We start from the raw sequence: 10,027 nt of genomic DNA, 5'->3' as shown, positions 1-10,027 counted from the left end.
ACCTCAGGCCAGTTAGATGCCTTCAACAGGCAAAAAGAGTTGCTAGCCTCCGAGGATGTGATGTTATCGCATCCCTATTTCAAAAAGCCATTTGACCTAACGGCAGACGCGTCAGGTCAAGGGCTCGGAGCAGTGCTGTCCCAGGGCGGTCGCCCTATAACAATGAGCTCGCGCACACTGCGAGACAATGAGATAAACTTCGCCACAAATGAGCGAGAACTTCTCGCCATTGTGTGGGCATTGAAAAATTTCAGAAATTACTTTTCTGGAGTTAAAAATCTGAATATCTATACAGATCACCAGCCGTTGACATTTGCCGTATCGGATAAAAATCCGAACGCTAAGATAAAACGCTGGAAAGCCTTTGTCGACGAACATAACGCAAACATCATTTATAAACCAGGCAAAGAAAACCTCGTGAAAGACCTCTCCCCAAAATATTAATGCCTTGGAGGATTCAGCAGAATCCGATGCTGCTACAATCCACAGTGAAGAGTCCCTAACTTACACAATTGAAAAAACAGATAGGCCAGTCAACTGCTTCCGAAACCAGATCATACTGGAAGAAAGCCCTATCCCTCAGCGCAAGACTTATATCTTGTTCAAGACTAAAACTAGACATGTCGTACAGTTTTCCGATCGGAGCACACTGATGCAAACTCTGCAAGAAGTTGTAAACGCCGAGGTAACTAACGCAATATATTGCGAGCTTCCCATTTTGGCCTTTATTCAGCATAGACTGGTCGAAGAATTTCCCCCGACAACGTTCCGACATTCAACAAATTTTGTAATAGAAATCTCAGACACAACAGAACAGAGAGAAATTGCTATAGCTGAGCAAAATCGCGTCCATCGCGCAGCTCAAGAAAATGCCCAGCAAATACTCAGGGACTATTTTTTTCCAAAAATTGGCCGTTTAAGAAATATAAAATAGAACAGAAATAGCCGCAAACTGCCGAGTGTGCGCTACGAGCAAACATAATCGGCACCCGATCAGACAAGAGATAGGGAAGACTCCGATACCATCATATGCCGGAGAAATATTACACGTGGACGTTTACTCCACAGATAAAAAATATTTTTTAACCTGCATTGACAAATGTTCTAAATTTGCAGTTGTTCATATTCGTTCACGCGCAATCGTCGACATAAAGGCTCCACTTTTACAATTGTTAAACTTCGTCCCTAAAACAAAAAAGATTTACTGGGACAACGAAAAGTCCCTAAAGTCAGAGACCATTAGATCAATGTTGTCAAACAACTTTGACATTGTGATCGCAAACGCACCGCCCCTACACAGAACATCCAACGGGCAGGTGAAACGTTTTCACGGCACCTTGGGAGATATAAGTCGCTGTCTGAAAAATTCAAACTACGTCGAAGATACTGTCGACAATACCCTTCATGCAACAATAAAGTTCAATAGGTCTATCCATTCGGTCACAAATGCGATTATATCTAAATTGGTGACTTCGATTTTCGGTGAAACATCCGATGTAGTAAAAGTATAAATGTCTAATGTCTACCAAAAAGGTAAAACAGCCTCACAATTCGCAAACGAAATTGATATTTTACGAAAACTATTAGAATCTTCGTATATCGATGAAGAACTAAAGGCAGAACGTGCTGATACGATCAGTACCAAAGAAGCCATTTCAGTCATGATCAAAAATTGTGAGCATGGGAACGTAAAAACAATACTTGAAGCAGGCACATTCAAAACGATGATTGAAGCCATCACAAAATATATCCATTGCAGTACAGAAATGACTGATGAGGGGACACGGCAACCGAGGTAATAACTATCGTGGTAATTACCGAGGCAGAGGCAACTCTCGTGGTTATAATAACAATTATAACAATAATAACAAAAAAAAATATAATAATAGAGGACGTGGAAACTATAGAGGTAACAACCGCCAAAATGGAGGTTACAATAATAGTGTAGTGAGTAAGTTATCGAGCGTCACTTCCAAGTAGACTCCGAACTACGCTCCCACGCTCATATATCGTTTCGTATGTCGCCCGCTTATGGCGTATTTTGCTGAGTAAGCTACTAACAATTTGCAGGAGGAGCCGCTTGCCAGTAATTTTCCACTGGACATTCTTAGCTTAATTTTTTTGTCTTAGTTCTTTAAGTTTTCAGTTTTGTATGAATATTGTAAGAGCTCACTGCTTAGTAAAATACTTGCTCCGGCAATTGTCGTCAACATATAAATATTATTTACTGAGTTACTGAGCCACAAGGCCAGTAATAGGAATTCTAATTCCCATCCTAATCCTCGTCTTCGGCTGAAGACATACATCCCGGAGAGAATAGTCATAGTCGCCGCTGGACTGGAGTGACACCGGCAAAGTTCGCCGCGGGATAATCAACACTAAATAACTGGCGCCCAACGGATTTTAACATAAGAATCCAAATACTCTAAAAGAGAAACATGTTAGTGCGCGCTTAGCGTTTTTGACTTCAATATTCAAAAAGATAAAATAGAAGAAATGCAAGTGAATTGTAAAGCTAACTCTAAACACTGTGTGCTAATTATTACGGGTTAATTGATTTGTTTTGAAACATAAAGAGCGTATGTGAAAACATTCCTTTGTTTCTGACCACTGGGCAATTTCGTGGTATTAATAGTGCCCACATTTATGCCCATGGGTTGGGCATATAGAGAAATTAAACTGATAACTGATAATTTGATCAGGAACGATAGTGAAGAAGCAGGCTTTCGCCCTCAGCTGCTAGACAATATAGAAATAGAAATGAACCCCGAACAAATACAGTCGTTAATACAAGGCACAGTCAGTGCCGCTCTCGCTGAGCAAGAGCAGCGCTTAAGACAACAGCTTGCGGTGGATCTTAGCGTAGTCAAATCCCAAGTAGATGCACTGCAGATAGTCTGCGCCACGTGTCGAACCACACGAAAAAACTAACAATTGATCCGAATGTTAAATGTGCAGTGAGACTTGATATTGTGAAGTCCGTACCAACCTTCGAGGGGGTGCAGGGCGAGTATGTGGCCTGGAGGCAAGCTGCCTTGGACGCATATGAGATTTTCAAAAGCTACAAGGGTAGCCCATTATGAAGCCGTAACTATTCTTGTGCGGAGCAGCTTGATCGATCCTAACATCCCACAATACCGTACTTAACATCGACGCGATCATTGCAAGATTAGACTGTACGTACGCAGACAAGACGTCTCTACGCGTACTTAGACAGCAACTAGAAATGGTCAGGCAAGGTAACTTAGGCTTGATGGAGTATTATGACGAGGTTGAGAAGAAGCTCACCCTCGTTACTAACAAAATTGTCATGACGCATGATGAGCAAGCTGCCATGATCCTAAATTCTGAGGTCAGAAGTGATGCTCTACACGCGTTCATGTCAGGTCTTAAGAGACCTCTAAAGACGTTCGAGTTGCCAGCTCAGCCCAAAGATTTGTCGTCAGCATTAGCTTTGGCCCGTGAAGTTGAGAATAGCATCGAAAGGAGCATGTTTGCTGCTTCTTATGGCAAGGCAATTGAAGATAGGGGACACCTTAATGAAAATAACAAACAGAGAAATCGCCAACCGGCAAACCCAAACAGAAGCCTAGAAAATAACCCACATTACGTAGGGAAACAACCTCAGTATAAGACACAACAGGGGAATAACTCAAATTCCAAAGACCAAGAGGGCCAGCCAAGTCAGCCCCAACCCATGGAGGTCGACCCCTCAATTCGCCACAATTCCTCAATTCCCATTTCCGACAGTTAACTAACTGGGACAAAACCCAAAACTCTTCAAATGTTGGCGAAGCACAAAAACGGCAAAACACGTCAGAACGGGTATCTGGTCAAAGGCGTCAACGAGTCAATAATATAACCCAACATAACGTAAATACTGACCAGCAGTACACAGCCGCAGTTGAAGCCGCAGTCACGGAAATCGAAAACGATATCGATTTAAATGACGGAAACGGCATGATGAATTTTTTAGGGAGCGCTCCCAACTGCCGTTTATCGAACGACAGTTGGGTAGCAGAAAACTAAAAATCCTGATAGACACCGGGGCGGCAAAAAATTACGTAAAGGAGTTGAAACGTAACACTTGTCGACGCGCCGTTTACTGTGAATTCCATACATGGGTCCAGTGAAATAAAGAAAATATGTTCAATGAAAATTCTTGGACAAATCGCGCCGTTTTTTATTTTAGACACACTTAAAATATTCGATGCCATCGTAGGCTGGTGCCAGTTTTTCAAAGATAGTGTCAAATACCTTGTTTATCGTGGCCAGGGGTGGAGCCAAAACTGATCCCGAGAAGGTCAAAGCGATACAAGAATACGTCGAGCCGACAAACCTATATGCGCTCAGATCATTCCTGGGCCTAGCTAGCTACCATAGAGTCTTCGTAGAAGATTTCGCTTCGATAGCTAGGCCACTAACCAACATGCTAAAAGGCGAAAATGGGTCTATTAGCAAACACATGTCGAGGAAGATTCCGATATAATTCGACGACACGCAACGTGATGCGTTCGAACGCCTAAGCAACATTTTGGCATCGGAAGATGTCATACTTATGTACCCTGATTTTAAAAAAACCTTCAATTTGACCACTGACGCTTCGGCAAGTGGCATTGGAGCTATGCTATCTCAAGATGGGACATTAAAACAATGTCAAACTCATTACGCTACCAACGAAAGGAGCTCTTAGCTATTGTTTGGGCTCTTGGTAAACTGCAGAATTACCTGTATGGTACCAGAGAAATCATCGTCTACACTGACTACCAACAACTTACTTTTGCAGAACACTATCGCAAAGATCAAGAGGTGGAAAGCGTTTATGGAAGAACACAATGTAAAGATTTTCTATAAGCCAGGGAAGGACAATCACGTGCCAGAAGCCTTATCGTGTCAAAACATCAATGCTCTGCAAGATGAGCCCCAATCTGATGTAGCCACCATCCATAGTGAGCAGTCACTACCGATCAACCCATAAATGGTTTCAGAAACCAAATGGTCCCTGAAGAGGCACGATATGCGCTACACCAAAAGATCATTATGTTTGGCAGCAAAATGCGCCACATAGTGAATTTTTCTGACAAGAACCATCTAATTGAAACATTAAAAAATGCTGTAAATCCAGACGTGGTTAACGCAATTCACTGTGACCTCCCCACGTTAGCTGCCGCGCAACATAAGTTAATAACACTGTTTCCATCGACGAAGATTCGACACTGCAAAAGCATTGTAGCGGACATCACCAACAAAGACGAACAGGTAGAGATAGTCAGCATTGAGCACAATCGAGCGCACAGGGCAGCACAGGAAAATGTAAAACAAGTCAGGCTGGACTATTATTTCCCGAAAATTACCAAAATAGCCAACGAAATAGTGCTAAACTGTAGAGTGTGCACGAAGGGAAAATACGACAGGACCCAAAATAAACAAGAGCTTGGTGAAACACCTATTCCATCTCACACCGGCGAGAGGCTCCATATCGATATATTTTCCACTGACAAAAAACTGTTCCTAACTTGCATTGACAAGTTCTCAAAATTTACCATTTACCCTATACTAAAAATAGTGAACATTTTCCCAAACACGAAAACAATCTACTGCGATAACGAGACGTCATTCAATTCTGAGACAATAACCTCGTTACTAAAGAATCAATTCAACATTGATTTGGTCAACGCGCCCCCGCTCCATAGCTGCACATTAATAGAGATTGCCAGATGCCTCAAGATCGATAAGAAGATTAGCGATACAACGCAAACAATTCTCAGAGCTACTATTGAATATAATAGAACCCTACATTCAGTAACCGGGCAGAGACCGTTGGATGTTATCCATACAGCCTCAGACGAGTTACGCCAAACTATCGGAGACAAGATAGTAAAGGCACAAAACGACCAGATTCGCAGGTGCAACCCGGACAGATAAAACAGGGTATTTGACGTAGGCGAAACAATCTACATTAAGAGAAACAAGAGACTGGGTAACAAGCTATCTCCTTTATGTTCTGAAGAAAAGGTACAAGCTGACCAAGGAGCAACAGTTCTTATTAAGGGGAGGGTGGTCCAAAAAAACAACCATAGATAGTTAGAAGTCCGCCAAATAACCAGCCAATAAAGTTAATTCTCACAGGTTCATCTGGATAATTTGTATCCTGCTAACTGCGACGCAAGCTCGGATCACCAACTTTTCCAACGCAAACTAGATTCCCATTCTCGACGGAAACGATTTTGTATGGGAACAATTTTGAGAATAATTTTTTTAACATAGTAGATGACACCAAAAAAAATATCCGAATTTTTCCCCCAATCGCATGTGCGAAAATTGTTAGAAATATATATAGAACATATTGAAACTTGAAATTTTTTAGGCACAGCATCAAAAATTGTGGCTGGAACACCAGACGCTGCAGACTTTGAGAGAATAAAAACGACAGAAACTCAGTTAATAGACTCAAACAATACACAAGTGCTCATTAATACAGAAACGCAGAAACAGATTAATAAACTCACAGACACAGTAAACAAAATAATCCAATCAAAAAAGCGCGAAATCTTAGGCACCCCACATTTATTTGAAACACTTATGACTCGAAATAGGATGCTCATTACAGAAATTCAAAATTTAATACTTGAAATCACGCTTGCAAAATCAAATATTATAAACCCCACCATTTTCGATACAAATGATTTGAAGTCAATTTTCGCTGATCAGCCCACAGACGTCCCCATAGTTAATTTGATGGAAGTATCTAACATCAAAATATTGCAATCTGATTATGAAATACACATATTAATTGTACACTCTAAAGTTAAGCAAGTATGTAAGAAATAATTCTACCGGTATCCCATAACCACACTATCCTACAAATCCAAGACAACATAGTTGCAGAGTGCGACAATGGAATAATAGCTGTCAATAAAGGCGAACCTACCAAAATACGCCACCTTTTGCAAAATATCAACACATGATATTTCGCCGCAGGCGACCGAGCCACCTATTGCCTATTTCCGTAGTAGACGAGGGAATAATCGTCATCAACGAACAACACGGCAAGGTCAGCGTCGACAAGGGGCCCGTGGTAACATTAGAAGGAACGCATCCCATCACGTTCAAGCGCATAGCGGTAATCAACAATACAAGGTTTTTAAACCGCAATTCCTTTGTGGGCGAAATCCCTAGTATCGCTGCTTCTCCACTTCGTAACATCACCGGACACGACCAAGTTTTGAGCCTGTCGTCACTACATCGGATGAGCGAACAAAATATAAACTTCATCCATCAGCTCAGGGAAGAAGTCGACGCAGGAGGATCACCGAGAACTTGGTTCCTAATTGGAGTAGGGGTCAGCATTGTCTTCTGCGGATCAGTCATCCTTCGTCAATACTGGCATAGAAGACGTGTCTCTTTGAAACTAAAAAGAGCCATTGCCCAACTTGATGTCACCGCGGCCGGCCACGATCCTAAAGGGGGAGTAGGTAACGAGCGTCACTCCCAAGTAGACACCGAACAACCCTCGCACGCTCGAACGACAAAGTTATAGAGCAACCCACGCTCTTATAACGTTTCGTATGTCGCAATGCAGGCCGCGCCCGCTTATGGCGTATTTTGCTGAGTAAGCTATTACGAATTTGTAGGAGGAGCTGCTTGCCAGTACTTTTCCACTGGACATTCTTAGCTTTATGTCTTAGTTCTTTAAGTTTTCAGTTTTTTATGAATATTGTAAGAGCTCACTGCTCAATAAAATACTTGCTCCGGCAATTGTCGTCAACATATAAATATTATATACTGAGTTACTGAGCCATAAGGCCAGTAATAAGAATTCTAATTCCCATCCCAATCCTCGTCTTTGGCAGGAGACAGATTACATCCCGGAGAGAATAGCCGGATAATCAACACTAAATAACTTGAATATGCCTTAAAAGAACACCCTGTATCCAAATATAAAGAATGCGGTCCTTTGTTGCATACAATAACAATTATACGTTAAACAAGCCCAGGGCCACTTTATGTATTGGCTCTGTATATCCCACGCTCCGTTTGAGCGCATTTCATGAGCAACATACATAAGGTAACACATAAGAATTGCACTTCATATTTATGTCATAAGAACACACTTTTGTTTAGAAGAACGCAAGAATGTTACAGTGCCTGCATGAGTTCAGTGCCCGGCCACTGCGACCAGCATCGGTAACCCGACACTTGCCTATGTCTCAAGCGACTGTGTTGGCGTAAGCTTATTCGGTGGAAGGCATTAATTGATGAACACAACGCAAAAGTGTTCTACAAACCAGGCAAATAAAATTAGGTGGCGGATGCCAAAATGTAAACGCCTTAAAAAACAATATACAGTCAGACGCTGCAACGATTCACAGCGAAATGTCATTGACCTACACGATCGAAACGACTGAAAAGCCTTTAAACTGTTTCAAAATTCAAATTGTTCTTGAAGTAGCGAAATTCGCATTGAAACGAGTTATCATACTCTTTGGCCAAATAATACACCACCTTATAAACTTCACAGACAAAAATACCCTATTCGAAACAATTAGGCCACTCATCAACACAGACGCGGAAATGCAATACACTGCGATCTACTAGCACTAGCCAGTATACAATATGATTTGGTGCTAAATGTCCCCGCAACCACTGGCACTGCAAAAATATCGTGGTCGACATTACAGATAAAAGTTAACAAATCGAAATTGTCACCACCGAACATAACCGCGCTCACAGAGCCGCCCAGGAAAATACTAAACAAATCCTTCGCGATTATTATTTTCCACAAATGACGAAGTTCGCCAACGAAATAGTAACAAATTGCAAAAGATGCACAAAAGCAAAGTACGATAAGGCACCCAAAAAAAACAAATACTTGGTGAGACACCAACCATCATACACTGGAGAAATACTCCACATTGATATCTTTTTAACTGACAAAAAAATTTTTCTTAGTTGCATTGACAAGTTCTCAAAATTCGCACAATAATGGATGTAAAACCGCCCATCATTCAGCTGTTGAATTTATCCCCACAGACTAAGACAATTTATTGCGATAGCGAAGCTTCTTTTAATTCAGAAACTATCCGTGCGCTGTTAAAAAACGGGTACGAAGTTGTGAACGACATTGTGAACCCGCCACCACTACAGTTGCGCAGACATAGCCAGAGCATTTAGCCTAAAAAAAATGTCTGACGATACAGTCGAATTAATACTAAGGGCAACAATCGCGTACAACCGATCCATACATTAAAAATAAAATTGCAAAGGCCCAGCACGATAGCATTGAAAGATCCAAACCGAATAGACAAAACAGGGTATTTGAGGTAGGCGAAAAAGTTTTCGTAAAAAATAACAGAAGATTAGGAAATAAGTTAACACCGCTTTGCACAGAAGAAACAATTCAAGCAGACCTGGGAGCGTCTGTTCTTATTAGAGGGAGGGTGGTCCATAAGGACAACCTCAAATGATTGTTGCTCTCAAGTGAAAATCACCACGCGGCAAATTTAATTGATGCGAACAATAGGCAGGTAGTCATTAATACACAAACACAGGCACAAGTTAATAAACATACCGACACGGTAAACGAAATAATTAAAGCTAAAAAAAAAGAATTGGTTGACACAATTACTCTAGCTAAAGCGGGTATAATAGATCACAATATTTTTGATCACGATGATTTGAAATCAATTATAAATGAACGTCCTGTCGAAGTTCCCATAGTTAGCCTAACCGGAGCATCTAAAATCAAGGTCCTCCAGTCCGAGAACATTGTCCGTATATTAATAGCTTATCCTAGGGTCAAGCTCATCTGCAAGAAAATCACCAGCTTCCCGGTGGCACACCAACAGGTCACACTACAGCTACAAGATGATACCATAGCCGAATGCGAATTTCCAAAATTTCGAGGACGAATTGAAGGTCACATAAGATTTGGACTACAGCAGGCATAATCCTCAGTGTCGTTGGCATTGGGTTTATCATCGTTTGGCAAAAACAAAGTCCATTTATTGCGACAACGAAGCATCGT

Source organism: Drosophila montana, unplaced genomic scaffold, assembly GCF_035044405.1.
Source record: "Drosophila montana isolate Dmon_TW-CO22-7 unplaced genomic scaffold, ASM3504440v1 contig_198_1, whole genome shotgun sequence".
Lineage (NCBI taxonomy): Eukaryota > Metazoa > Arthropoda > Insecta > Diptera > Drosophilidae > Drosophila > Drosophila montana.
Note: the sequence above shows the minus strand (reverse complement) of the source record.